Source organism: Scyliorhinus canicula, chromosome 8 (assembly GCF_902713615.1).
Source record: "Scyliorhinus canicula chromosome 8, sScyCan1.1, whole genome shotgun sequence".
Classification (NCBI taxonomy): domain Eukaryota; kingdom Metazoa; phylum Chordata; class Chondrichthyes; order Carcharhiniformes; family Scyliorhinidae; genus Scyliorhinus; species Scyliorhinus canicula.
The window spans coordinates 48,418,940-48,442,605 of record NC_052153.1 but is presented as its reverse complement, the minus strand read 5'-3'; the positions used below and the strand labels follow the sequence as shown (position 1 = coordinate 48,442,605).

Below are 23,666 nucleotides of genomic sequence, written 5' to 3'. Positions count from 1 at the left end.
TTGATTGTTTATCCTGCTATGTAACAAAGATTAAGGAACGGTGTCAAGGCTGACATGTTATTTTCTGGGACATTTGGAAAGTTGCATTGACTAGCTTTGTAATCTCCTGCCAAAAAAATAAAAGAAGTATCAAGCAAATATTTTATAGAAAAAGTGAACAACAATATTGTCATTTAATAATGATTAAAAGTTCCATTTAGAGTCAATGAGGTTCCCAGGTGTTGGTCAAATGGTGTTGGGGTAACAAATTAGTATGGGTAGAAGATTGGGGAACTCACAGGAAGGAGTGATGTGGCGATGCCGGCGTTGGACTGGGGTGAGCACAGTAAGAAGTCGTACAACACCAGGTTAAAGTCCAACAGGTTTGTTTCAAATCACTAGCTTTCAGAGCGTGGCTTCTTCATCAGGCGACTCACCCAGTTGGGGGCCATTTCAAATGGTGATTTGCCAGAGTTGAAGTCTCCATCCCGACAAAGAGGGGGCTGCCAAATAGAAAGTTAAACTTCATTGTAAAGGGGAATGGAAAATAAAAGGAGGGAAGTCTTGCTACAGTAGCACAGGGTGTTGGTGAGACCACACCGAGAGTGCTGTGTACAGTCCTGCTCTTATTTTAAGAAGGGATAAACTTGTATTGGAGACAGTTCATAAATTCATAAGATACAAGAGCAGAATTAGGCCATTCGGCCCATCGGGTCTGCTCCGCCACTCTATCGTGTTCCTCATCTGCTACCTACAATGCTACAGACCAAGAGCTGGATTGCAAAATCAGCCAGAGCATCTCCTCCCTAGAATCCATCACCCAGGAGCAGGAGTCGGCAATTTAGCCTCCCGAGTCTAACTCCCTCAGTGTGATCATGGCTGATTCTATCCTGGCCTCAACTCTACCTTCCTGCCCATTCTCCATAACCCTTCAATCCATGACCAATTAAAAATCTGTGTCACTCCTCTTTAAATTTACTCACTGTCAAAGAAGGTCCCGATATGGGGCCAGATATGTGGGGGTGCCACGTGGTAGGGCGTACCCCTCGTGACTCACCATCACACAAAGTCCACCCAACCCTGTACCACCCCGGACGCCGTCCTCACCCCTGCCACTTCAAGGCTTCGATGGGACTGTGAGATGGAATGGCCAGCACTCATGTAGGGGATACCCAAGCGGACGATGGAAAGTTCTATCGAGGGCAAGAATCAGACTCCATCAAACGATATGGAGCACAGAGCTATCGTGGAGCGGGTAGTTATCATCCTCCATCCCATGAACCAGACTCGCTGATACTGCCAACCCAGGGCCATACCCTGTAGTGAAGCAAGTAGGAAGAATGGAGGGGGGTTTTAGTGTGGTTGGGAGGAGAGGGGAGGGAGGGGGGTGGGATGGTGGTGCCGGGGGGTGCGACGGGATATTTGAGTTGCCAATGGACAGACTCTCTGATTGGTGAACCTGGAGGGGATCAGATTGTCCCATTCTACGGCCTCTTGTTGCTGCCTGGGCCCCAGGCCCTGTCCATCCTGGCCCTCCTCCACATATTCCTTGTCGGACAAGGCCTGGCATGTTTCCTCCTCCAGCACGTCACCCCTCTGCTGCGTGATGTTGTGGAGGATGCAGCAGGCCACTACGATGTGAGGGAGACTCTCCTGGCGCTACACTGGAGGGCCCCTCCAGAGCAGTCCAGGCACCTGAACCGCATCCTCAGCACGCTGATCCACTGCTCGATCACGCTCCTGGTTGCAGCATTGGCGTCGTAGGGGGTCTCTGCTTTGGTCTGTGGCCTCCATATAGGTGTCATCAGCCACAATTGCAGCATATAACCCCTGTTGTCTAGGAGTCAACGCCTGACCCGGGGCAGGGCCTCAAGTGTGTCGGGCACCGTTAAGGGTGTCAGGATGAAGGCGCCGCGCACACTGCCTGGGTGGTCGGATGCACATTGAGGGAATGGAATTTCTTCTGGTTTGTGAAGGGCACCCCCTCATGTTGCGATGCTCATAGCGGGACATGTGTCCCATTGATCAACCCCCTCAACCTGAGACATCCTGGCGATGGCAGCAAACCCGCTGCCCAGGCAACCGGTGGACATGGTCCACATCCAGGTGGATGTATTGTGCCACCCGGGCATATAAGGCTTCTGTAATGGCGTTGGATGCACTTGTGCATCGAGCTCTGGGAGATCCAAGACAGATCCCCACTCGGCACCTGGAAGGACCCCCTTGCAAAGTTCTGGGCGACCATCACCTTGAGAGCCACCGGGAGTGGGTGTCCACCCCCCATCCCACTCATACAGGCAGCGCACTCTGCGCATCCATGGATCACAGTGGAGTGTGCAGGCAGATGACTGCCTTCCAGGCTGCAGTAATGGTGGTCCATGCCCGGACACCCCATGCCCAAGAAGACTACCCGACAGCACGGCCCATCCCCTAGTCACTCATCACCATTCCCCCTTGCTTTCACAGATGCTCCCCACCAACAGTACAAATGGGAGCCTACTGTTGCACTTTTGGTTATTTGTCTTACCTCCTCTCACTCCCTCATCAATCCCTATTTCCCAATTTTAAATACCACATGTGAACCCCGCCATCGTCACTTCTGCTTGGTGGAGGCGGAGCATCGCAGGACACCGGAGAATATCAATTTGGGCCAGATAAAGTTAAGCTGATTGCCGTTACTGCACAATTTGCATTCCCATGACAGTGCACAGCATGGAACACATTCCCGCCGAGATCGAGGCATTGGAGCCTGGCATTCCATTGGACATCTGGCGCAAAAAACAATTTTTGGCTGACGCACAATTCTCCGCCCGATCGTGGGTCGTGATTCGGGCTTCACTGGATAGGGAATCTCACCCATTATGTCTCAGCTGGCTACATAACTGAGTGAATCGCTGGCCACACACAGTGCAGGTGTGACCCCAGACAGAAATAGAGCGCGGCCTAAGGGAGATAGAGAGAGTGCGGCCTAAGGGAGAGAGAGAGTGCGGCCTAAGGGAGAGAGAGAGAGTGCGGCCTAAGGGAGAGAGATAGAGAGTGTGGCCTAAGGGAGATAGAGAGTGTGGCCTAAGGGAGATAGAGAGAGTGCGGCCTAAGGGAGAGAGTGGGTGTGGCCTAAGGGAGAAAGTGGGTGTGGCCTAAGGGAGTGAGTGGGTGTGGCCTAAGGGAGAGAGTGGGTGTGGCCTAAGGGAGAGAGTGGGTGTGGCCTAAGGGAGAGAGTGGGTGCGGCCTAAGGGAGAGAGTGGGTGTGGCCTCAGGGAGAGAGTGGGTGTGGCCTAAGGGAGAGAGTGGGTGTGGCCTAAGGGAGAGAGTGAGTGTGGCCTAAGGGAGTGAGAGAGTGCGGCCTAAAGGAGAGATAGAGTGTGGCCTAAGGGAGAGAGAGAGAGTGCGGCCTAAGGGAGAGAGAGAGAGTGCGGCCTAAGGGAGAGAGAGAGAGTGTGGCCTAAGGGAGAGAGAGACTGCGGCCTAAGGGAGAGGGAGAGTGTGGCCTCAGACAGAGATAGAGTGCGGCCAAGGGAGAGAGTGTGCGGCCTAAGGGAGAGTGGGTGCGGCCTAAGGGAGCGAGAGAGAGTGCGGCCTAAGGGAGAGGATGAGTGTGGCCTAAGGGAGAGAGAGAGAGAGTGCAGCCTAAGGGAGAGAGTGGGTGCGGCCTAAGGGAGAGAGAGAGTGCGGCCTAAGGGGGAGTGGGTGCGGCCTAAGGGAGAGAGTGGGTGCGGCCTAAGGGAGAGAGAGAGAGTGCGGCCTAAGGGAGAGAGTGGGTGTGGCCGAAGGGAGAGAGAGAGAGTGCGGCCTAAGGGAGAGAGTCGGTCTGGCCTAAGGGAGAGAGTGGGTGCGGCCTAAGGGAGAGGGAGGGTGTGGCCTAAGGGAGAGAGAGAGTGTGGCCTAAGGGAGAGAGAGAGTGTGGCCTAAGGGAGAGAGAGACTGTGGCCTAAGGGAGTGAGAGTGTGGCCTAAGGGAGAGAGTGTGTCCGGCCTAAGGGAGAGAGAGAGTGTGGCCTAAGGGAGAGAGAGAGTGCGGCCTCAGGGAGATAGGGAGAGTGTGGCCTAAGGGTGAGAGTGTGTCCGGCCTAAGGGAGAGAGAGAGTGTGGCCTAAGGGAGAGAGAGAGTGTGGCCTAAGGGAGAGAGAGAGTGCGGCCTAAGGGAGATAGAGAGAGTGTGGCCTAAGGGAGAGAGAGAGTGCGGCCTAAGGGAGTGAGAGAGAGTGCGGCCTAAGGGAGAGAGAGAGAGTGCGGCCTAAGGGAGCGAGAGAGAGTGCGGCCTAAGGGAGAGGATGAGTGTGGCCTAAGGGAGAGAGAGAGAGAGTGCAGCCTAAGGGAGAGGATGAGTGTGGCCTAAGGGAGAGAGAGAGAGAGTGCAGCCTAAGGGAGAGAGTGGGTGCGGCCTAAGGGAGAGAGAGAGTGCGGCCTAAGGGGGAGTGGGTGCGGCCTAAGGGAGAGAGTGGGTGCGGCCTAAGGGAGAGAGAGAGAGTGCGGCCTAAGGGAGAGAGTGGGTGTGGCCTAAGGGAGAGAGAGAGAGTGCGGCCTAAGGGAAGAGTCGGTCTGGCCTAAGGAGAGAGTGGGTGCGGCCTAAGGGAGAGGGAGGGTGTGGCCTAAGGGAGAGAGAGAGTGTGGCCTAAGGGAGAGAGAGAGTGTGGCCTAAGGAGAGAGAGACTGTGGCCTAAGGGAGAGAGAGAGTGTGGCCTAAGGGATAGAGTGTGTCCGGCCTAAGGAGGAGAGAGTGTGGCCTAAGGGAGAGAGAGAGTGCGGCCTCAGGGAGATAGGGAGAGTGTGGCCTAAGGTGAGAGTGTGTCCGGCCTAAGGGAGAGAGAGAGTGTGGCCTAAGGGAGAGAGAGAGTGTGGCCTAAGGGAGAGAGAGAGAGTGCGGCCTAAGGGAGAGAGAGAGAGTGTGGCCTAAGGGAGAGAGAGAGTGCGGCCTAAGGGAGAGAGAGAGTGCGGCCTAAGGGAGAGAGAGAGTGCGGCCTAAGGGAGTGAGAGAGAGTGCGGCCTAAGGGAGAGTGAGAGTGCGGCCTAAGGGAGAGAGGGAGTGTGCGGCCTAAGGGAGAGAGAGAGTGCGGCCTAAGGGAGAGAGAGAGAGTGTGGCCTAAGGGAGAGGATGAGTGTGGCCTAAGGGAGAGAGAGAGAGAGTGCAGCCTAAGGGAGAGAGTGGGTGCGGCCTAAGGGAGAGAGAGAGTGCGGCCTAAGGGGGAGTGGGTGCGGCCTAAGGGAGAGAGTGGGTGCGGCCTAAGGGAGAGAGAGAGAGTGCGGCCTAAGGGAGAGAGTGGGTGTGGCCGAAGGGAGAGAGAGAGAGTGCGGCCTAAGGGAGAGAGTCGGTCTGGCCTAAGGGAGAGAGGGGGTGCGGCCTAAGGGAGAGGGAGGGTGTGGCCTAAGGGAGAGAGAGAGTGTGGCCTAAGGGAGAGAGAGAGTGTGGCCTAAGGGAGAGAGAGACTGTGGCCTAAGGGAGTGAGAGTGTGGCCTAAGGGAGAGAGTGTGTCCGGCCTAAGGGAGAGAGAGAGTGTGGCCTAAGGGAGAGAGAGAGTGCGGCCTCAGGGAGATAGGGAGAGTGTGGCCTAAGGGTGAGAGTGTGTCCGGCCTAAGGGAGAGAGAGAGTGTGGCCTAAGGGAGAGAGAGAGTGTGGCCTAAGGGAGAGAGAGAGTGCGGCCTAAGGGAGAGAGAGAGAGTGTGGCCTAAGGGAGAGAGAGAGTGCGGCCTAAGGGAGTGAGAGAGAGTGCGGCCTAAGGGAGAGAGAGAGAGTGCGGCCTAAGGGAGCGAGAGAGAGTGCGGCCTAAGGGAGAGGATGAGTGTGGCCTAAGGGAGAGAGAGAGAGAGTGCAGCCTAAGGGAGAGGATGAGTGTGGCCTAAGGGAGAGAGAGAGAGAGTGCAGCCTAAGGGAGAGAGTGGGTGCGGCCTAAGGGAGAGAGAGAGTGCGGCCTAAGGGGGAGTGGGTGCGGCCTAAGGGAGAGAGTGGGTGCGGCCTAAGGGAGAGAGAGAGAGTGCGGCCTAAGGGAGAGAGTGGGTGTGGCCGAAGGGAGAGAGAGAGAGTGCGGCCTAAGGGAGAGAGTCGGTCTGGCCTAAGGGAGAGAGTGGGTGCGGCCTAAGGGAGAGGGAGGGTGTGGCCTAAGGGAGAGAGAGAGTGTGGCCTAAGGGAGAGAGAGAGTGTGGCCTAAGGGAGAGAGAGACTGTGGCCTAAGGGAGTGAGAGAGTGTGGCCTAAGGGAGAGAGTGTGTCCGGCCTAAGGGAGAGAGAGAGTGTGGCCTAAGGGAGAGAGAGAGTGCGGCCTCAGGGAGATAGGGAGAGTGTGGCCTAAGGGTGAGAGTGTGTCCGGCCTAAGGGAGAGAGAGAGTGTGGCCTAAGGGAGAGAGAGAGTGTGGCCTAAGGAGAGAGAGAGTGCGGCCTAAGGGAGATAGAGAGAGTGTGGCCTAAGGGAGAGAGAGAGTGCGGCCTAAGGGAGTGAGAGAGAGTGCGGCCTAAGGGAGAGAGAGAGAGTGCGGCCTAAGGGAGTGAGAGAGAGTGCGGCCTAAGGGAGAGTGAGAGTGCGGCCTAAGGGAGAGAGGGAGTGTGCGGCCTAAGGGAGAGAGAGTGCGGCCTAAGGGAGAGAGAGAGAGTGTGGCCTAAGGGAGATAGAGAGTGTGGCCTAAGGGAGAGTGTGGGTGTGGCCTAAGGGAGAGAGTGGGTGCGGTCTAAGGGAGAGAGTGGGTGTGGCCTAAGGGAGAGAGGGTGTGGCCTAAGGGAGAGAGTGGTTGTGGACTAAGGGAGATAGTGGTTGTGGCCTAAGAGGGAGAGTGGGTGCGGCCTAAGGGAGAGAGTGGGTGTGGCCTAAGGGAGAGAGTGGGTGTGGCTTAAGGGAGAGAGTGGGTGTGGCCTAAGGAAGTGAGAGAGGGCGGCCTAAGGGAGAGTGGGAGTGTGGCCTAAGGGAGAGAGAGAGAGTGCGGCCTAAGGGAGAGAGAGAGTGTGCGGCCTAAGGGAGAGAGAGAGTGTGGCCTAAGGGAGAGAGAGAGTGCGGCCTAAGGGAGAGCGAGAGAGTGGCCAAGGGAGAGAGTGTGCGGCCTAAGGGAGAGAGTGGGTGTGGCCTAAGGGAGAGAGGGAGAGTGCGGCCTAAGGGAGAGTGTGGGTGCGGCCTAAGGGAGAGAGAGAGAGTGCGGCCTAAGGGAGAGAGTGGGTGTGGCCTAAGGGAGAGAGAGTGCGGCCTAAGGGAGAGAGAGAGTGCGGCCTAAGGGAGAGTGAGGGTGTGGCCTAAGGGAGAGAGCGAGAGTGCGGCCTAAGGGAGAGAGTGGGTGCGGCCTAAGGGAGAGAGAGTGCGGCCTAAGGGAGAGAGTGGGTGCGGCCTAAGGGAGAGAGAGAGAGTGCGGCCTAAGGGAGAGAGAGAGTGCGGCCTAAGGGAGAGAGAGAGAGTGCGGCCTAAGGGAGAGAGAGAGTGTGGCCTAAGGGAGAGAGAGAGTGCGGCCTAAGGGAGAGAGAGAGTGCGGCCTAAGGGAGAGAGAGAGTGTGGCCTAAGGGAGAGAGTGGGTGTGGCCTAAGGGAGAGAGTGGGTGTGGCTTAAGGGAGAGAGTGGGTGTGGCCTAAGGAAGTGAGAGAGGGCGGCCTAAGGGAGAGAGGGAGTGTGGCCTAAGGGAGAGAGAGAGAGTGCGGCCTAAGGGAGAGAGAGAGAGTGCGGCCTAAGGGAGAGAGAGAGAGTGTGGCCTAAGGGAGAGAGAGAGTGCGGCCTAAGGGAGAGCGAGAGAGTGGCCAATGGAGAGAGTGTGCGGCCTAAGGGAGAGAGTGGGTGTGGCCTAAGGGAGAGAGAGAGTGCGGCCTAAGGGAGAGAGAGTGGGTGCGGCCTAAGGGAGAGAGAGGAGAGTGCGGCCTAAGGGAGGAGAGAGTGGGTGTGGCCTAAGGGAGAGAGAGTGCGGCCTAAGGGGAGAGAGAGAGTGCGGCCTAAGGGAGAGTGAGGGTGTGGCCTAAGGGAAGGAGAGCGGCGAGTGCGGCCTAAGGGAGAGAGTGGGTGCGGCCTAAGGGAGAGAGAGTGCGGCCTAAGGGAGAGAGTGGGTGCGGCCTAAGGGAGAGAGAGAGAGTGCGGCCTAAGGGAGAGAGAGAGTGCGGCCTAAGGGAGAGAGAGAGTGCGGCCTAAGGGAGAGAGAGAGTGTGTGGCCTAAGGGAGAGAGAGAGTGCGGCCTAAGGGAGAGAGAGAGTGCGGCCTAAGGGAGAGAGAGAGTATGGCCTAAGGGAGAGAGAGAGAGTGCGGCCTAAGGGAGAGAAGGAGTGCAGCCTAAGGAAGAGAGAGACTGCGGCCCAGGGAGAGAGAGAGGGCGGCCTGAGGGAGAGAGTGCGGCCTTAGGGAGAGAGTGGGTGCAGCCTAAGGGAGAGAGTGGGTGCGGCCTAAGGGAGAGAGAGAGTGTGCAGCCGAAGGGAGAGAGAGAGTGCGGCATAAGGGAGAGAGTGAGTGCGGCCTAAGGGAGAGAGTGGGTGTGGCCTAAGGGAGAGAGAGAGTGTGGCCTAACGGAGAGAGCGAGAGTGCGGCCTAGGGAGAGAGAGAGAGTGCGGCCTAAGGGAGAGAGAGAGAGAGTGCGGCCTAAGGGAGAGAGTGGGTGTGGCCTAAGGGAGAGAGAGTGCGGCCTAAGGGAGAGAGAGAGTGCGGCCTAAGGGAGAGTGAGGGTGTGGCCTAAGGGAGAGAGCGAGAGTGCGGCCTAAGGGAGAGAGTGGGTGCGGCCTAAGGGAGAGAGAGTGCGGCCTAAGGGAGAGAGTGGGTGCGGCCTAAGGGAGAGAGAGAGAGTGCGGCCTAAGGGAGAGAGAGAGTGCGGCCTAAGGGAGAGAGAGAGAGTGCGGCCTAAGGGAGAGAGAGTGTGGCCTAAGGGAGAGAGAGAGTGCGGCCTAAGGGAGAGAGAGAGTGCGGCCTAAGGGAGAGAGAGAGTGTGGCCTAAGGGAGAGAGTGGGTGTGGCCTAAGGGAGAGAGTGGGTGTGGCTTAAGGGAGAGAGTGGGTGTGGCCTAAGGAAGTGAGAGAGGGCGGCCTAAGGGAGAGAGGGAGTGTGGCCTAAGGGAGAGAGAGAGAGAGTGCGGCCTAAGGGAGAGAGAGAGAGTGCGGCCTAAGGGAGAGAGAGAGAGTGTGGCCTAAGGGAGATAGAGAGTGCGGCCTAAGGGGAGAGCGAGAGAGTGGCCAATGAGAGAGTGTGCGGCCTAAGGAGAGAGGGGTGTGGCCTAAGGGAGAGAGGGAGAGTGCGGCCTAGGGAGAGTGGTGGGTGCGGCCTAAGGGAGAGAGAGAGAGTGCGGCCTAGAGGGAGAGAGTGGGTGTGGCCTAGAGGGGAGAGGAGTGCTGCCTAAGGGAGAGAGAGAGTGCGGCCTAAGGGAGAGTGAGGGTGTGGCCTAAGGGAGAGAGCGAGAGTGCGGCCTAAGGGAGAGAGTGGGTGCGGCCTAAGGGAGAGAGAGTGCGGCCTAAGGGAGAGAGTGGGTGCGGCCTAAGGGAGAGAGAGAGAGTGCGCCTAAGGGAGAGAGAGAGTGCGGCCTAAAGGGAGAGAGAGAGAGTGCGGCCTAAGGGAGAGAGAGAGTGTGGCCTAAGGGAGAGAGAGAGTGCGGCCTAAGGGAGAGAGAGAGTGCGGCCTAAGGGAGAGAGAGAGTATGGCCTAAGGGAGAGAGAGAGAGTGCGGCCTAAGGGAGAGAGGAGTGCAGCCTAAGGAAGAGAGAGACTGCGGCCTAAGGGAGAGAGAGAGTGCGGCCTGAGGGAGAGAGTGCGGCCTTAGGGAGAGAGTGGGTGCAGCCTAAGGGAGAGAGTGGGTGCGGCCTAAGGGAGAGAGAGAGTGTGCAGCCGAAGGGAGAGAGAGAGTGCGGCATAAGGGAGAGAGTGAGTGCGGCCTAAGGGAGAGAGTGGGTGTGGCCTAAGGGAGAGAGAGAGTGTGGCCTAACGGAGAGAGAGAGAGTGGCCTTAGGGAGAGAGAGAGAGTGCGGCCTAAGGGAGAGAGAGAGAGAGTGCGGCCTGAGGGAGAGAGTGGGTGCAGCCTAAGGGAGAGAGTGGTTGCAGTCTAAGGGAGATAGAGAGAGTGCAGTCTAAGGGAGAGAGAGAGTGTGGCCTAAGGGAGTGAGAGGGAGTGGCCTAAGGGAGAGAGTGGGTGTGGCCTAAGGGAGTGAGAGGGTGTGGCCTAAGGGAGAGAGTGGGTGTGGCCTAAGGGAGAGAGTGGGTGTGGCCTAAGGGAGAGAGTGGGTGTGGCCTAAGGGAGAGAGTGGGTGGCCTAATGCTCTGAAAACAACGAGAAGCCTCTCAGCTTTACACTGATCACTGCTGCTCCAATCAGAGCGTGTTTCTCTCCCGCATTTGCGATAGGTAGGCTCATCAATGAGCTTATCAGCTGCCAATACGGGAGAGAAACAGTCTGTGATTGGAGGAGCAACTGCTTGTGGATCTTCCATTGAACTTACTCGAACATGAGTGAACCCGGGGGATGATGCAGAGGTTAAGAGAGCCAGATTTGGGCTTGTGGATCGTAAATTAGAGAAGCTTGCCATAATGGAGTTACTCTCGAAAGATCCTCAGTGGGTAGGGCCCCCTGCTGAGAACCCACTTATCGTCCTCCCCCCCCCCCTTTCAGCCTTGTGTTATTCCCCCCCACCCCCATTCCATGCGCCCTCTCCATTCTCCCAGTCATGCTCACACCCAAGGGAAAACCTCCCAACCGTCATATCTGGAAACAACTTGACTGAGCATAAACTGATAAATAAACAAGAAAGTACTTCAGCACCAACAAGACTGCGCCATGTTTAAACTTTAGACATGTATTAGAATGCTCTAAAAACACTTCAAATTGCTCCAACAACCACAGGAAATAATCCAGCACCTAACCCGTAGGTAGCTCAAGATCCTTTGAAACGATGCCCGTGGAGGTGTGACTACGTTAATATGGATTAAGTTGGCATTAGTTTCGCACAAGACCTGAAACAGAATAAAAGCATATAATAAAGCCAGGGAGGTGCAGTTTATTTTGCTCTTGGCTTTCCTGGTGTCGGTCTGCACTGGAAGTGGTTATTATTAACCACAGGGTTCATTCACATTGTTGGCTGGGGGGGGTGATCTTCTTGTCATGGAATATTTTGGAAAGTTTCCACTCGGTGTGGATCATGTGAGAGAACATGGGAATCCTGCTAAGGTCACAGTCTCTTCACTGACAAACAGGGATTTCTGATGTGGGATAAGTAGAGATTTAGAAAGGGAGCAGGCATTTTTCATCTGTTATCAAGCGAGGCTCTTTATTCAGAAACAAAGCAATATACGTTTTGCAAAGAAATTAGCACAGGGAGACTGAGAGCAGAGTTGCTTCAATTGAGCAGCTGCTGACAAGCAAGGCAAGTGAACTGTGAAGATCAATGGTTTTCATAAAAGTAAGAGACGGCCAGAGAATGAAATAGGCAGTTTATCTATTGGAGAGGGTCACACAACAGAATCTGCTGGAGAGAGCTGCACAGAAGAGTCCAGGGCAGGACAGAGCAGTGGTAGGGGTAGAGCTCTGGTTAACGAACCTGAAAAAAGAATCTTAACTCAGAACATAGGATCTTGGAATTTACAGTGCAGAAGGAGGCCATTCAGCCCATCGCGTCTGCACCAGCTCTTGGAAAGAGCACCCTATCCAACCCCACGCCTCCACCCTATCCCCATAACCCAGCAACCCCACCCAACAATAAGGGCAATTTTGGACACTAAGGGCAATTTAGCATGACCAATCCACCTAACCTGCACACCTTTGGACTGTGGGAGGAACCTGGAGCACCCGGAGGAAACCCATGCACACACGGGGAGAACGTGCCGACTCCGCACAGACAGTGACCCAAGCCGGGAATCGAACCTGGGACCCTGGAGCTGTGAAGCAATTGTGCTAACCACTATGCTACCGTGATGCCCCACTCTATGTTCAAAGAAATATTAAGATGATTTATTGAGGTATGGTTTTGTCAATTGTGCCAATGAAAATAAGGAGGAAAATCCCATGTGTGTTATCTGCAGGGAAGTACTGGCAAATGAGAGAAGTTTCAGAATTTGAAAGAGAAGTAGTGGGTGAAAAATGCCTTTTCAGGATGAGACCCCAGAGTCAGTTATTAACTTAGAGCTGACTCCAAATTAAAAGACTATGCTATTGCAGTTTACCTCTACCACATTAAAAGGTGCCAAAGCCCTCGAAGCTGTCAGTAGGAGTATCCAGTGCTGAGTAAAGCACACATTTTGTTGGTAGTGCCCGTCATGGCAACCTATCTGTGCAAAGTTGGATTTTCCATTTTCATAAGGATGAAGATGGCACAAGGGAACTGGTTGAAGTCTGCACCTGATATGTACAAGTGGATACATCTGCGTGCAGTTCTACAACAAAAGGTGATGCATGTATCCTCATATCAGATGAGGATGAGCCACTAATTGAGGCTAAAACACAAAGTGAAGAAGCAACACCTAATGTTGAGGACATTGATCCAGCTAAAATACCGGACTGCGAGGGTTTACAGTTCATTCCTGACATTGCAGGCCTGCCTGCAACTGCTCAAGCAAACCAAAGTACGATGACAGTGGATGACTCACCAGTTGATGGGCAGGCAGCACAGTGGTCAAGCATCATAGATCAACCAAAACTCCTCAATCTAGCAAAGGCTCAGGTATTGAGTCAATAAAATAATGAGGAGCATGCATAGCGTAGATAGTTGACACCTTTTCCCAAAGGTCGAGGAATCTAGAACTAAAAGGCATAGGTTTAAGGTGAGAGGAGAGAGATACAAAAGAGTCCAGAAGGGAAATTTCTTCACACAGAGGGTGGTGAGCATCTGGAACGGGCTACAAGAGGCAGCGGTAGAGGTGGGTACAATTTTTTCCTTTAAAAAACAGACAGTTACACGGGCAGGGTGGGTATAGAAGGATATGGGTCAAATGCGGGCAGGTGGGACTATCTTAGTGATAGAAACTGGGCGGCATGGACAAGCTGGGCCGAAGGGCCTGTTTCCATGCTGTAAATGTGCCCATAGATCAGGAGTGTGGAGCTGAAGTACAAACTAAACTGTAACTAAAGGGTTTTCAAGAAACTGTAAAGGGGATGGAGTCTAACACAACTTACATAAGCACAAAGCTGCAAAAAGAGCAGGCATCTTGGGAGATGAAAGCTACAGTTGTATGGGACTGCTGCGTGCAACAACCTCCACCCCAGGTGCCCGAGATTAAGGGGGAGGACTCCTCTGTAGAGGGATCTCCAGTATAAACCTCTGCTGCCGGACGTTAACAAGGCGTGTCCGCTTGATGGGTGAGGGCAAGGAAGTGAAGGGTGGGCAGTAGCAGCCCATACAAGGAACACCTCCGTGCAGTGTGAGAGGGTATGGAGGGCATTTCTGCGAGGCGGCTAGGGCTCTGGCTCCCGAGATGGGGGTTCGGGTCTTGGCCGATGTGAAATTCCGCCTGAGCAACGGTCCATTTAGACAGGTGTTCATCACGCACCTGCACACCCTCGAGACCATCGGATCCATTTTGAGGTCATGGATGGCATTGGCCACGAGCTGGACATTCACCGCTGCGCAACGTTAAGCTGCATCCCAAGGCCCCTTTAGAAGATATGGTGAAATCAATCAAAAAGGTCTGTGGGCCAGAGTGGGCAGTCAGTGGGGTGCGCAGATAGATGGCTGCCTTGCAGGCCATGGCAATGGTGGTCCACGTCACGACACCCCGGTCCAAGGGGGGCTCCTCAACCCCATCTCCTGGTAGCCACCCCTCGCCACTCCCCCTGCCCTAGTAAAAGACACTCAGCCAGTGGCACATTTGGCAGCCCACCGTTGCACCTTTGGTAACTTGGCTTACCTCCTCTCTCACCCTCATCAGCCAGGTGCCTTTTCCCTGATTTTAAATACCACAAGTGAACCACGCCATCGTCACGCCCAGCTGGCGGAGGCGGGGCACCGCAGGAGGCCGGAGAATACCGGCACTGGGCCATTAATGATATGCTAATGTCTGCTACTGTACAATTAGCATACCCACACTGGCACGCAGAGTGGAACGCATTCACCCCGCTATCAAGGTGCCAGAGCATGGTGTTCTGTTGGGCGCTCGGCATCGACCTCGATTTTTGGCTGACACACAATTCTCCGCCCGATCACGATTCGTGATTCCAACGTCACTGGGCGGAGATTCCCGCCCAATAACTTTGTCTCTCCGTTCCTTCACGCTGACGGGATTCTCCATTCCCGCTGCAATGAGTGCCAAATTCTCCATCCTCGCTGGTGGTAGTAGCGAGGCAGACTCACAACGGAGAATCCTGCCCAATATAAAAGACCGGGTGCAATTGTACCAGAGGTGCAGGAACAGAGGGACCTGGGGGGGGGGGGGGGGGGGAGATGTGCACAAATCATTGAAAGTGGCAGGGCTGGTGAGAGATTACCTAACAAAGCATCCAGAAACTAGGGCTTTACATTTAGGGGCATCAAAAGTTTTTAACAGAATTTACAGTGCAGAAGGAGGCCATTCGGCCCATCGAGTCTGGACCGGCTCTTGGAAAGAGCACCCTACCCAAGGTCAACACCTCCACCCTATCCCCATAACCCAGTAACCCCACCCAACACTAAGGGCAATTTTGGAAACTGAGGGCAATTTATCATGTCCAATCCACCTAACCCGCACATCTTTGGACTGTAGGAGGAAACCGGAGGACCCGGAGGAAACCCACGCACACACGGGGAGGATGTGCAGACTCCGCACAGACAGTGACCCAAGCCGGAATCGAACCTGGGACCCTGGAGCTGTGAAGCAATTGTGCTATCCACAATGCTAAGTTAGAATAGATCTGCAAAAAGCACCGTCTAGGCCTCAGCTGGAGCATTGTGAGCAGTTCTCGGCACCACACGTTCGGACGGCATTAGAGAAGGTGCAGAAAGTTGATGGGAATGTTTCCAGGAATGATGAGCTTCAGTAACATGGACAGATTGGAGCAGCTGGGGTTGCTAATCTTGGAAAAGCAAAGAAACCAAACACAGATTTAAGAGAGATCACCAAAACCTTGAGGGGTCTGGACAGAGCAGATTAGAGAGGAACTGTTTTTGTTAGCAGAAGAATCAAGAAACAGAATACACTGATTTCAGGTGATTGTCAAAAGAAGCAACAGTGACATGAGGAGAAGCATTTCTATGCGGCGAATGATTAGGATCTGGAATGCATGGCTTGAAAGTCTGATGGGACTTCCGGTTGCGGCTATGACCAGCTAAGTCGCACATTTGGCAGCTCCTGCGACAAAGGTGTTTAAGGGCCGATTGGAGGGCCCCGACGGTACTGTAAAGACGAATCCCGGTGGGGGAAGGCTCCCTGAGGAGAGTGAGACCAACTTTATGGTCGGTACTCGGAGTGGGGCGACAAAAAAAGCGGCAGCAGCTCCCCGAAAAAAGCGGGGGAAGAGGACCAAAATGGCGGCCGGTGGCGCACTAGAAGATTGGAGAAAATGGGCGGAGGAGCAGCAGGCCGCTCTCCTCCGGTGTTTTACGGAGCTGAAAGTGGAACTCTTAGAGTCTATGAACGCGACGACCACAAGGCTGATGGGGGCCCAGGCGACCCAAGAGGCGTCGATAAGAGAGCTGCAGCAGGAGATGACTGCAAGGGAGGAGGAGGCCACGGTCCTCGTGGGAAAGGTGGAGGTGCACGAGGCACTCCACCTGAAATGGCAGAGCCGCTTTGAGGAGCTGGACACTCGAATGAGGCGGAAGAACTTGAGGATCCTGGGCCTAGCAGAAGGCCTGGAGGGGCCTGATCTCCCGAAATATGTAGCGGAGATGCTGAGCTCCCTGATGGGAGAGGGGGCCGGTCCATCGCCCCTGGAGCTGGAAGAAGCATATCGGGTCATGGCTAGGCGGCCTAGGGCGAACGAGCCCCCGAGGGCGGTGCTGGTGCGATTCCAGCGTTTCTGTGATCGGGAGAAAGTGCTGAGGTGGGCCAAGAGGGAGAAAAGCAGCAAATGGGAGAATTCGACGGTGCGGATATATCAGGACTGGAGTGCGGAGGTGGCAAAGCGGCGGGCCCGGTTTAACCGGACGAAGGCGGTGCTGCACGCAAAGAGGATCAAGTTCGGAATGCTGCAGCCAGCGCGTTTGTGGGTCACCTACAAGGACCAGCACCATTACTTTGAGACCCCAGAGGAGGCATGGACTTTTGTTCGGGAGGAAAAGCTGGACCTGAACTAGAACTTGGGAACGCCGGCGGTCGAGGCCGCCCGAGTACCCTTGACTGATCAAGTGGCCCATGTCTTTCTTAGGCCAGGTCGGAACTTGGTTAAAGTTGATGGATCGTTTGGTTTCTTTGAAACTTGTGTTATGGGGGGTTTCTTTGTTCCTTTTTGTGTGTCTCTTCCCGTTGCCAACTTCCCTTAATTATTGTTGTTGTAGGGGGGGCTTTTTTACTGTTTTTTGATCTGTTCTTTAAGGGTTATGGTTACTGTTCTGTTCGATGGAGGGTGATGGTTAAATACGTTATTATTGGGTAGTTATTTAGTTATGCAGGCATAGTTATGTATTTATGTATTTATTTGAGATTTGTTATTTATATTGTTATATTGTTAAGTTGGGGAGGCGGGACGGGGGGGGTGCACGTTGGTTATGCGTGTTTTCTTTTTCTCTTTTTTCTTCCTCTCGTTTTAAGGGGGGCTTTTTTATGGGCTTGGATGGGGACGGGGGTGGAATTGAAGATGGCGGGGTAGGGTGTGGCCGGGCGAAAGCGCGGGCTTTCCCCTGTTTCCCGCGCGCGGGACGGAGGAAGGGGGAGGAGAGAAGAGTGGGGTGTGGCCAGCAATGGCGGCTTTTCCCGCGCTGAAGCGGGGTCAGAGAGGGATGGCAAGGGGGGGGGGAGGCCCCTCCCCCCCCACATCGGGAGGAGTCGGAGTGTGGCAGGGGCAGCCGGGTCAGCGAAAACCAGCTGACTCTCGGGAGTACGATGGTGGATACACCGCGGCTAGGAGGGGTCCTAGCCGGGGGGGGGGGGGGGGGGGGGGGGGGGGGGGGGGGTTAGGGGGGGATACCGGGTTGCTGCTGGAAAGGCCGAGGACGGGAAGGGAAGAACGGGAGGAGAGAGGGGGAGGGGCCATCGCCATGGGGAACGGGTCAGAAGGGGAGGGTCGACCCGGGGCGAACAGGGGACAGGACATGGCTAATAGACAGGGGAAAGGGACGGGTCGCTCCGCGACCCGGTTGATTACTTGGAACGTGAGGGGGCTGAATGGGCCCGGTCAAGAGATCAAGGGTTTTTTCACACCTAAAGGGACTGAAGGCTGATGTAGCAATGTTGCAGGAGACTCACTTGAGAGTAGTAGACCAGGTACGCCTGAGAAGGGGGTGGGTGGGACAGGTGTTCCACTCAGGCTTGGACGCAAAGAACCGGGGGGGGTGGCGATTTTGGTGGGAAAGAGGGTGTCGTTCGTGGCGGCGCAGGTGGTAGCAGATAAGGAGGGTAGGTACGTGATGGTGAAGGGTAGGCTGCAGGGAGAGAATGTGGTGCTGGTGAATGTGTATGCCCCGAATTGGGATGACGCGGGTTTTATGAGGCGCCTGTTGGGCCTCATTCCAGATCTGGAGGCAGGGGGCCTGATCATGGGGGGGGACTTCAATACAGTGCTCGACCCTGGGCTGGACAGATCGAGTTCCAGGACGAATAGGAGGCCGGCAGCGGCAGAGGTGCTAAGGGGGTTCATGGAGCAGATGGGGGGGGTAGACCCTTGGAGATTTGGCAGGCCAAGGGCGAGGGAGTATTCTTTTTTCTCCCACGTCACAGGGTGTACTCCAGAATAGACTTTTTTGTACTGAGCAGGGGGCTGATTTCGAGAGTGCAGGACACGGAGTACTCGGCCATTGCGATTTCGGACCATGCACCACACTGGGTAGAGGTAGAACTGGGGGAAGCACGGGACCAGCGCCCGTTGTGGCGCCTGGATGTGGGGCTGCTGGCGGACGAGGAGGTGTGCGGAAGGGTCCGGAAGGGCATTGAGAGATATCTGGGCACGAACGACACGGGCGAGGTGAAGGTGGGGATAGTCTGGGAGGCCCTGAAAGCAGTGATCAGAGGAGAGCTGATCTCCATAAGGGCACACAGAGAAAGGAAGGAGAGGCAGGAGAGGGAGAGACTGGTGGGGGAACTTATAGAAGTGGACAGGAGATATGCGGAGACACCAGAGGAGGGGCTGTTGAGGGAGCGGCGCAGTTTACAGGCCCAGTTTGACTTACTGACCACTAGGAAGGCGGAGACGCAATGGAGAAGGGCACAGGGCGCGGTCTATGAGTACGGGGAAAAGGCGAGCAGGATGCTGGCACACCAGCTGCGCAAGCGAGATGCAGCCAGAGAGATTGGGGGAGTGAGAGAGAAGGGAGGGAACGTAGTGCAGAAGGGGCAAGAGGTGAACGGGGTCTTCAGGGATTTCTACAGGGAATTGTACCGGTCTGAGCCGCCCAGGAGGAGGGGGGGAATGGAGAACTTCCTCGATAGATTGAGGTTCCCAAAGGTCCAGGAGGAACGGGTGGAGGGGCTGGGGGCGCCGATAGAGATGCAGGAGCTAGTTAAAGGGATAGGCCAGATGCAGGCGGGGAAGGCGCCGGGGCCGGATGGGTTCCCGGTGGAATTTTATAAGAAGTATGTGGACTTGGTGGGTCCAGTGCTGGTGCGAGCCTTCAATGAGGCGCGAGAGGGGGGGGTTCTGCCCCCGACAATGTCACAGGCCCTGATCTCCTTGATCCTGAAGCGGGACAAAGACCCTGTACAGTGCGGGTCCTACAGGCCTATCTCCCTCTTGAATGTAGATGCCAAACTGTTGGCAAAGGTCCTGGCAACCAGAATAGAGGATTGTGTGCCAGGGGTAATCCATGAGGACCAGACGGGGTTCGTAAAGGGACGACAACCTAACACAAATGTCCGGAGACTGTTGAATGTGATTATGATGCCAGCAGTGGAGGGGGAGGCTGAGATAGTGGTAGCACTGGATGCGGAGAAGGCATTCGATAGGGTGGAGTGGGAATACCTGTGGGAGACGCTGGAACGGTTTGGGTTTGGGGAGGGATTTATCAAGTGGGTGAAGCTGCTGTATTCGGCCCCGATGGCGAGTGTGGTTACAAACGGGAGGAGGTCAGAGTATTTTGGGCTCCATCGAGGTACCAGGCAGGGATGCCCCCTATCCCCCTTACTATTTGCATTAGCGATCGAACCGTTGGCGATGGCACTGAGGGGTTCAGGGGGGTGGAGAGGACTGACAAGGGGAGGGGAGGAACATCGGGTATCACTCTATGCGGATGATTTGTTGTTGTATGTGGCAGACCCGGAAGGGGGAATGCCGGAGGTAATGGAAATACTAGCGGAGTTTGGGGACTTTTCGGGATATAAATTAAATGTGGGTAAAAGTGAGGTCTTTGTGATACACCCGGGAGATCAGGGGGAGGGCATTGGGCGGCTCCCCTTTAAGAGAGCAGTAAAGAGCTTCAGGTACTTAGGGGTGCAGGTGGCAAGGAACTGGGGGACCCTCCACAAGCTGAACTTTTCAAGGCTGGTGGAGCAGATGGAGGAGGAGTTCAAGAGGTGGGACATGGTACCGTTGTCGCTAGCAGGGAGGGTGCAGTCAGTCAAAATGACGGTCCTCCCGAGGTTCTTGTTTCTGTTCCAGTGCTTGCCCATCTTTCTCCCCAGGGCCTTCTTCAAGAAGGTAACTAGCAGCATTATGGGCTATGTGTGGGCACATGGCACCCCTAGAGTGAGAAGGATTTTCTTGGAACGGAGTAGGGACAGTGGAGGATTAGCGCTACCCAATCTTTCCGGGTACTACTGGGCGGCGAACGCATCGATGGTGCGCAAGTGGGTGATGGAGGGGGAGGGGGCAGCTTGGAAACGTATGGAGAGGGCGTCCTGCGGCAATACAAGCCTGGGGGCGCTAGTAACGGCACCATGGCCGCTCCCCCCCACAAGGTATACCACGAGTCCGGTAGTGGCGGCCACCCTTAAAATCTGGGGGCAGTGGAGGCGACACAGGGGGGAAGTGGGGGGTCTGATGGCGGCGCCACTGAGAGGGAACCACAGATTTGTCCCGGGGAACACTGGCGGGGGATTCCAGAGCTGGCACAGGGCGGGCATCAGGCAACTGAGGGACATGTTCATAGAGGGGAGGTTTGCGAGCCTGGGAGAGCTGGAGGAGAAATTTGAGCTCCCCCCGGGGAACACGTTCAGATACCTGCAGGTGAAGGCATTTGCCAGACGACAGGTGGAAGGATTTCCCTTGCTTCCCGATAGAGGGGTGAGTGATAGGGTGCTGTCAGGGGTCTGGGTCGGGGAAGGGAAGGTCTCGGACATCTACAAAATAATGCAGGAGGTGGAGGAGGTATCGATAGAGGAGCTGAAAGACAAGTGGGAAGCGGAGCTGGGAGAGCAGATAGAAGATGGGACATGGGCGGATGCCTTAGAGAGGGTCAATTCGTCGTCGTCGTGCGCAAGGTTGGGCCTCATCCAATTTAAGGTGCTGCATAGAGCCCATATGACGGGGACTAGGATGAGTCGGTTCTTCGGGGGTGAGGACAGGTGTGTTAGGTGTTCGGGAAGCCCTGCGAACCATGTACATATGTTCTGGATGTGCCCGGCACTGGAAGAGTTCTGGGAGGGGGTGGCGGGGACGGTATCGAGAGTGGTGGGAACCAGGGTCAAACCAGGGTGGGGGCTAGCGATTTTTGGGGTTGGGGTGGAGCCAGGAGTACAAGAGGCAGGGGAGGCCGGAATATTGGCCTTTGCGTCCTTGGTAGCTCGGAGAAGGATCTTGATTCAGTGGAGGGACACAAGGCCACCAAGTGTTAACACCTGGTTAAACGACATGGCAAGCTTCATCCAATTGGAAAGAATCAAATTCGCCCTGAGAGGGTCGGTACGGGGGTTCTTCCGGCGGTGGCAGCCCTTCCTTGACTTTCTGGATCAGAGATAGGAACTGGAGGCCGAAACAGCAGCAACCCGGGGAGAAAGGGGGGGGGGGAAGGGAGGGGGGGGGGGGGGATAGCAACGAAGGGAGCACGTCAGCGGGGGGTCGCGGGCAATGACTGCCCGAGGCCATCGGCAGAAAGGGAAAAACGGTTTGGTTGCTAGACTGGTAGCGCGGGGGGGGGGGGGGGGGGGGGAGGGTGGGGGGGTGCGCGCGGAGGAGGGCGTGGGGAGGATTTTCCAGGGGGGATTTGTTGTGTTATAATTTAAAATGTAGTAGGGGTAAATGTTTGTATCGAAAAATTTCAATAAAAATTATTTAAAAAAAAAAAGAAAGTCTGATGGAGGCAGAATCAATCGCGGCCATCAAAAGAGAATTAGATAATTGCCTGAAGAGAAGAAGAGAGAAAAGGCAGAGTGTAAGTGTCCTTCCCGTTTGTTCTTCTTTATTCCCTGTTTATCACTGTATTTTATTTTATTTTTGCTGGTACATTTTTGATCCATGGATGATTTATGGACATTTAAGGCAGTCGGCCATTTGAATTCAAGCAGAAGGAAACCATGGCCTATGCCTTTGATGCAAGCAGAGGATTTCAGTAGCAGGGAAGATCAGTGCTGACTCAATATGATTTATTTGGCTGATGGCCAATGAATTGGCCTAAAGGCGGTGCTCTGCCCAGTAACAGGTAGTGATTGGATCTGTCCCCACTAAAATGGTTCAGATACTGTCAGAGCTTTCGGTTTTGTGTTCGCACTTAAGGGAGAAAATCTGTCTTTTCCCACTCTGTTTTCTCAGCTAATTCTCACCAAAAGGTCACTGTGGGAAACCAACTCACTCTGCAGAAAAGGCTGATGCAAGCAGAGACCAGAATCTGATCATTCTTTTGACAGAACAGGCTGATGTGATGCGAGGGGGCACTCCTGGAAAAGCTGTCAGTAAGATATTGCTAATTGCAAGGAAATTTACCCAATAAATAATTGGGTACTCTAAATGTATAAAGAAAAAAAAAAGTACACTCCCTGGGCGCAATTCTCCCATTGGGAGACTAAGTCCCGACGGCGGAGTGAAAACCGGAGTGTTTCACTCCGGCGTCGGAGGCCGCTCCCAGCCCCCTATTCTCCCACCCCCGGGGGGCTAGGAGCGGCACCGTGTCATTTACGCACGCCAGGCCTTGGCGCCGCATAAAAGCGGCACCATGTAAATTACGCGGCCGGTACCGCGTAAATTACGTCACCCACATACGCACAGGTTGGCCGGCACCAACCCGCGCATGCGCGGTGGCCGTCTTCCCTGCGGCCGCCCTGAAAGAAGATGTCGGATGGATCTTGTGGGGCGGCGGAGGAAAGGAGGTCCTCCTTCAGAGACGCCGGCCTGCCGATCGGTGGACACCGATCGCAGGCCAGACCCCTTTTCAGCCCACACCCGGTTCAAGAACCCCCCTCCCCCTCCCACAGACCGCCCCCAGCGTTCCCGCACTGTTCCCGCCAGCACCGACCAGGTGTGGACGGCGCCGATGGGAACCCGTCGTGTTGGGCAGGCCGCTCGGCCCATCCGGGCCGGAGAATCGCCACTTGCCCATTACAAACGGCAAGCAGCGATTCTCACAGCGGCCAGCCGTGAATCTCACCCCGTCGGTTTGGGGGGGGGGGGGGGTGGGAGAATTGCGTGCGGGTGCCGGGGCGGCGTGGTGGTGGTACTCGCTCGCCGCCCCGGCAATTCTCCCACCCGGCGTGGGGGGGGGGGGGGGGGAGAGAATTCCGCCCCCTGTTCCTTTTGGCAAAATGCATCACATAGAAACATAAGAATGTGGAGGTGGAGTATCTGATTGTGGCATAAATTCCAGATTCCACCTGCCCCCAATAACCTTTGACTCTCTTGTTAGTCAAGAATCAATCTACCTCTACCTTCAAAATATTCATTGACCCACGCTCTCTGGGGAAGTGAGTTCCAAAGATTCACAACCTTCCGAGAAAAAAAATTATTCTCACCTCTGTCAAATGGGAAACCCCTTATTTATAAACTGTGCCCTCTCGTTCAAGTCTCTCCCACAAGGAGAAACATCTTTTCAGCATCCACCCTGTCAAGTCCCTTCAGGATACGTTTCAGTAAGATCACCGCTCAGTCTTCGAAATTCCAATAGATACAGGCCCAGTCTGTCCAATCATTCCTCTTACGATAATTCCCCTTCCAGCCACAGCCCCCACCATCATCCGCAATCCTGGTATCAGTTGGGTGAACCTTCTTTGAACTGTTGCTGACTCATTTTTAAATCAGGAGACTAAAATTGTACACAGTACAAGAGATGTGGTCTCGCCAACTGCAGCAAAACTTCTCTGCTCCTATATCCTATTCCCCTTACAATAAACAACATTCTATTTACCTTCCTAATCATTGACGGATCCTGCATATTAACGTTTCCTGATTCCTGTACCAGAACAGCTAGATCCCTCTGTACCTCAGAGATCTGCATTAAAAATTCGGGGGCAGGATTCTCCGAAACAACGGCTAAGTGTTGACGCCAGCGTAAGCATTGGAGCGTTTCATGCCAGCGTTAACGGGCCCCTGGGCCCAGCAATTCACTTACCTGAAGGGGGCCAGCAGGGTGCCGGAGTGCTCCGCGCAGAGCCGGCTGCCGATAAGGGGCCCTGCACTTCCGGCCACGGGTCTGCGCGTGCAGGGGGCAGCAGTCCCGCGCAACATGGCGGACCCACACAGCAAGCCGGCCCCCACAAAATAGCCCCCCCCCCCAGATCGTGCACGCCCGATGATCGGTGGCCCCCGATCGGAACCCTGGCCATCCTGGAGGACCCCCCGGTGACAGAT

At 55.2% G+C, this 23,666-nt stretch overlaps 1 long non-coding RNA gene across 1 annotated transcript; it reads right to left on the bottom strand.

Annotated features, from left to right (window-relative positions):
* Window positions 1-140: 140 nt before the first annotated feature.
* Window positions 141-23,144, bottom strand: LOC119969984. The gene is made up of 2 exons (XR_005461500.1): window positions 22,832-23,144; window positions 141-482 (listed from the first exon to the last, which is right to left on the bottom strand). It is a non-coding gene; the product is annotated as an uncharacterized LOC119969984 (long non-coding RNA).
* Window positions 23,145-23,666: the final 522 nt, after the last annotated feature.